General features: G+C 42.4%; 1 long non-coding RNA gene across 2 annotated transcripts; it reads left to right on the top strand.

The window, feature by feature from the left end:
* The first annotated feature begins 2,947 nt into the window (after nt 1–2,947).
* Nucleotides 2,948–4,190, top strand: LOC108958946. 2 transcript variants are annotated; one of them, XR_005550792.1, is made up of 4 exons: nt 2,948–3,267; nt 3,349–3,499; nt 3,583–4,022; nt 4,105–4,190. It is a non-coding gene; the product is annotated as an uncharacterized LOC108958946 (long non-coding RNA). The 2 variants fall into 2 exon arrangements; XR_005550791.1 differs by having other exon boundaries at nt 3,375–3,499; nt 4,105–4,180.
* The last annotated feature ends 1,566 nt before the right edge of the window (nt 4,191–5,756 follow it).

The following is a 5,756-nucleotide window of genomic DNA, read 5'->3' as shown; positions in this document are numbered from 1 at the left end:
GATCTCCCATGGCGTCAGAGTCGGATTACGGATGGCATTCACCAGTGTTAAACAGTCCGATTCCAGGTCTATTCGATCCATCTCCAGTCCTTTCGTATCACGAATTTCGGTGTGAGGTTCAACGCTATCACCTCCGTTTGCGGGGCCGAAGATGTAGAGACCGATTTCGCAAATCCATCGATTAATATGCCTGAAGAATTTCTGCACACACAAGCAATGAAGCTTCGCTGTCAAAAGGTTGGTAAGCCGCGTCGATATTTATCTTGATTACTCCTTGATCCGGTGGAATCCATCGTAGATCTTCTTGACTGGGTAAACCCCTTTTCTTCCGAGTAGCATTGAAAGATCGGTTGGATATGGCAAATGCGAGGGCCGCTTGCACCACAAATTCGGCATTTGGTAGTCAGCTGGCGAAAGATGAAAGTATTCCTTGCTTTCCCGATGTGCCATAGGAGAGCGGAAATTAATTCTAGATCCGGTAAGGCATCCGCGCTTTCCATTATAGCAATTAACCAACGTTCTATCCACTGCACTCCTGTTAATGAATATGTGATGTTGATTGCTGAGTGATTCCACACCCCTTTTGTCCATGGACAGAACAAGAACAAGTGTTCTGTTGTCTCTGGAGTCTGTTGATTGCATAAACAACAGAACGGATCTAACAATATATGCCTATTAAAGAGATTGGCTCTAGTTGCCATTGCATTATTGCAAAATGACCAAAGAAAGGATCGTATCTTAGGCATTGAATTCATACTCCATATTGCATTCCACAAAGTGCGAGGTACCTGAAAGGAAGTAGAAGCTTGGCTGTTATTATTGCTGGTTTGTTGTGCTCTAAGAATATTGTAGCAGCTTTTTACTGTAAAGTTCCCGTTCTGTTTTCTTTGCCATATTACCCTGTCTTTCGTAAACTGAGTTCTTAAAGGAATAGAAACTATTTCTTCCACCGTTTGTTTGTCAAAACTCTGGCAAAGTAAGGAACCATTCCAAGTATTCTGTTCTGTAATTATAAAATCAGCAACTAGTTCGGGTTCATCTTGAGGGGCAGCCCTCCAATAACTCCCTTCGCAGCCATCCGTCCTTGCGTATTTTAATACTAGTACCATCACCAACAGACCATAAGATGTTATCACCGATAGAGTCTCGACCCAACAACATACTCGCCAACCCCAAGAGGGTCGTGCCCCTTTTGATGCATGCCGAAATCATGAGAATGAAAGTATAAGCCTTTTAGAACTCTGCTGTAAAGAGAAGATGGTTGCTGAAACATTCGCCAAGCTTGTTTTCCAAGTAAAGCCCTATTAAACGCAATAAGATCTCTAAAGCCCATTCCCCCATCATCTTTCCTTCTCTTAAGATCTTCCCATTTCTGCCAATGTATGCCAGCTTTACTGTGATTAGTTTGCCACCAGAATCTTGCTATCCTTTGCTCTATTCGTTTACATATAGCAACCGGAGTTTAAATATAGACATCACATATTGAGGAATTGCTTGCACTACGTTTTTAATCAGAATTTCCTTTCCCTTTAGAAATTAGCTTCTCTTTCCAACCCTCCAGCTTTGAATGAACACGCCCCAAGATCCACGCAAACATTTCCCTCTTAGATTTACCCCAAATGAAGGAATTCCAAGATACTTGCCGGTTTTACGTAATACCGATACTCGAAGTTCCCGAGCTAGGTGCTCTTGTAAGCTAACAGACAGTCTCGGCTAAAAAATAAGCCTGATTTATTTCTATTCACAGCTTGTCCTTAGCTAAGCGAAGATTCATTCAACCATAGATAAATTCGACATTCAGTGAACGTTGCATCTAAGAAAAAAATGGCGTCATCTCGCGAAGAATAAATGGGAGAGGGTGGGACACCATCGATTTAGTTGTATACCCGATAGATGGCCCATGTGCACGTTGCATTGTTGATAAGACAAAGTTAAAGCATTGGCCATTAGGATGAACAGTGCGGGGATAAAGGGTCGCCTTGTCTCGGTCCTCCGGTTGGCTGAAAATAGGTAATGCTTCTCCATTGAACTTAATACCGAAAGAAACCGTAGTCACACACCGCAAAATCCATTTAACCCATTGAGTATGAAACCCTATCTTTAGGAGATAGTCCCTTAGGAAATCCCATTCCACCCTATCATAGGCCTTTTGCATATCCAGTTTGAGCACAGCTTGAAAGTGCTTCTTTCTTTTTCTAGTTCGATTTGATGAAGAACTTCTTGTACTATAATGATGTTGTCTTGAATTTGCTCACCACCGACAAAAGCGCTTTGTTCCGGTGCGATCGCTTTTTGGGAGCCATGGCTTGAGACGGTTAGCGAGAATCTTAGATATAATTTTATAGATGAAGTTGCAAAGGCTAATAGGGCGAAAATGATCCAATCTTTCGGGTGTGAGATTTTTGGGATCAAAGAGATATAGGTCCGGTTATATTCAGTAACAATACCCCTGTTTGAAAGAATTGATGAACAAAGATTACATATATCTTCATGTAAAATATCCCGGAGGTTTGATAAAACCGACCATTCAACCCGTCGGGCCGGGTGCTTTTGTTGCCCCTAACCTGAAAACTGTTTTGATTTCCTCAGACTCGACTTTCTCGTGATTAAACTTGCATTCATCTCTCGGTGTCACAATATGGTCGCATAGGCTAAGTGTTGGCCTATAATCTCTATTTCCTGCGATGTATATAAATTCTGAAGAAAGTAGAAGTCATCTCTTTTAATCGATTAGGGTCACGTACCCAATTCTGTTCAGCATCATACAGCATACTAATCCTATTGTGTTGTCTTCGTTGAATGGTAGTTGCATGGAAAAACTTCGTATTTCTATCCCCCCATTGAAGCCAATTAATTCGAGATCTCATTGCCCAGAAACTTTCCTCCTGCTGCCATAACCGATGAATTTTCTCTTTCAGGTCATTCAGTACTACCTTATTAGAGTGGCTTGTAGGCTGATTTGTCAGGAGTTGAAGCTGATTCTTGAGAGTTTTAATCTGAAGTCTGGCATTGGTGAATTTAGATCAGTTCCATTGACAGAGAGCGTCGGAGACAGCACGTAGCTTTTGGGGAAAAGTCACTACTCCAAGTTGATGAGTATTCCAAGAAGCTTCAATAGTTGATCGACACTCTACATCTTGTAACCAGTAGGCTTCAAAATAGAAGGATCGGTGCCGTTTAAGTCGATGTGTTGCTACTGTGTTCAAAAGGAGAGGGCTATGATCAGAGCCAAGAGCTGGAAGAGCGAACACTTCAGCAAGGGGATAGGTAACTCTCCATTCCTTTGTACAGAGCATGCGATCTATCCTTTCCTTCACAATGTCTTCCCCATTTCTATTGTTCGTCCAGGTGAAGGCACATCCTTTGTTGCCAAGGTCCATAAGGGAGCAATCATTAAGGACTTCGCGGAAAGAAGTGATGCGATGAGGCTCAGCTGGTCGCTTCCCAACTTTCTCCCATGGATACAAAACTTCATTGAAGTCTCCTGCACATAGCCAAGGTAAGTTTTGCAGTGTACTGATTTGTCTTAATTCAGCCCAAAAATGTTGCCGAAGATGATAACTAGCTGGAGCATGTATGCAGGTGATACGCATTGTGATTCCTACTTCCAGATCGGTGCATTTGAAATCAAGCATTGCTGTAGAGTGATGAGCTACATTCAAAGTTACTCGGTCAGTCCAAAAAAGTGCTAAACCTCCTGCCAATCCAACTGGATTTTCTAGAAAAACATCTGAGAATCTGAGTTTCCGTTGTAAGTTAAGTAGCATTGTTTCCTGGTTCTTTGTTTCCATTAAAAACAAAATGTCGGGCTTTTCTTGGGTCACTAAGACCTTTAGTGCTTGAACTGTCAGGGGATTGCCCAAACCCTGACAGTTCCAACATACTAACTTCATTGTTCACCTGGTGGCTTTTTAGGGCCAGCCACCAGGGCCCAACATGCAGAGGCATCAACTTCATGGACTGGGGTCTCTTGTAACAGTGATTCATCAAGTCCCTGTTGAAACTGAGAGCGAACATCAGAGGTAATAAGTCGTTTGGCTTTCTTAATTGGGCCTGATCTCGTATTCAGGCGTGGGCTTTTAACTTTCTTGGACTGAATTGTAGGAACTACACTTTCGGAGATGTGATGTGCTTTTGATAGGAAGGAAGCCCGTGCTGTGGGAAATTGGTTGTCGAAGATTCCTCAATCATAGGCTGCCATTTAAGTGGTTTGGCAACTATGATAGGTGGGTTAGTCATTGGAGTCTCCAGTCTCTTTTGCCTTTATCTTTCTTTTCTTGAGTTGCAGAATAGAAGCGGCAGTTCTGTAAAGTGAACATAGCAGATGATGATTGCGGTGTCTCCGGTATGATTTCAGCAAGATCATCCGAGGGTTATCCAAAGCGTAAAAGGTACGCCGAAAGGACTTGGTGCATTAACCTCGCTCGTAGCCAAGCACCATATAATAGATTGTCTTTCCCATCCATTTTGCTTTCGTCATATGGAAAATCTTTACAGTACATAGCGTAGTGCCCAAGTATTCCACATGAATAACAATAATGAGACAGTCTTTCATATCTGAAATCCAACCAAAAGTTTTTCCCCTCAATCTTGATTAGGAGCCCCGTTTTGAGGGGCATTGTTGTTTAAGTTCCACACGAGCCTGACCTGCTCGAAGAGTGGATCCATCTTTGTGCTCTACTTTAACCTCTGTCACCCTACCTATATGTGATGCTACTTTTGTAATCATAGTTTCTGTACAACGTTCTAGAGGTAATCCGAGAATTTGGACCCAAAACGCACAGGTATGAAAGTCATAGCAATGCATGGGTGTATTCGGGATCCAAGGTTTCAAGATAACCAAATGATGAGAAAATAACCAAGGTCCATTCTCAAGAATCCTCTGCTTAATTGCCTCTGTTTTAAACTTGGCTATATATAAACCAGCTTCTCCTTGGGAGATGTCTACTATATCAGTTCGCCATATACGTCGCATAGTATTTTGAAATGCCTGAAGATTAACCGAAGGACTGTTGAGTATCTTACCAACCAGGGTTAAGCGACATTCCTCTAATGTTTCAGGAGGTGCAGCTTCGTCCCAGATTTCCACTTGCTGTGCCGACCATAGACGACCCAAGCGAGTGCATAAAGCACCCAAACGAGCCTCCTCTTCGCTGGCTGGGGAATCCATTGAAACCTTCAACAAGATAAATCCGAGGACTGAGGAGAATTCAGTTTCACATGCCTAAAGAGACCTTCGATGAGAGTCAAAACAGCATCTTTCAGGGACCCAGAAGGAACTAATTCAAAAAGGAAGATCTAGGGCATCCTTCGGAACATGGAAGTTTGACATGCAGACACAGAAAAGAGAAGATGACCAAGAATTGAAGCATCAAACTAAGGAAAACACACTTGGATGAACAGATGAGAATTAGAGAGGGGAAGTTGTAGAATCCGATACTGAGACTTAAAAGTGTAATCGGTAAGACCTGTAATGGAAAAACATTGACTGGGTTGTGTGGGTAAGAAGCGAAATAAGAGGAAATGAGTGTGCGAGAGAGAATCTACGCTGGTCACAACTGGAATTGTGGTTTTTCAAGGAGAAAACTTTAAGAGATACTCGGTTTTGATGGGGATGAGTGGAGAAGAAGCTACCATGGAGGTAGAAATGCTCTACATATCGAGAGAGAGTTTCCAGAGTTTCCAGAGAGAGTCTCTAATTGACGTGGTTTACCAGGATATCTTAAACCGCAATGATTGAATAAACTTCTTGGGTA

Source organism: Eucalyptus grandis, chromosome 5 (assembly GCF_016545825.1).
Source record: "Eucalyptus grandis isolate ANBG69807.140 chromosome 5, ASM1654582v1, whole genome shotgun sequence".
Classification (NCBI taxonomy): domain Eukaryota; kingdom Viridiplantae; phylum Streptophyta; class Magnoliopsida; order Myrtales; family Myrtaceae; genus Eucalyptus; species Eucalyptus grandis.
Note: the sequence above shows the minus strand (reverse complement) of the source record. Positions and strands in the feature narration are given on the sequence as shown.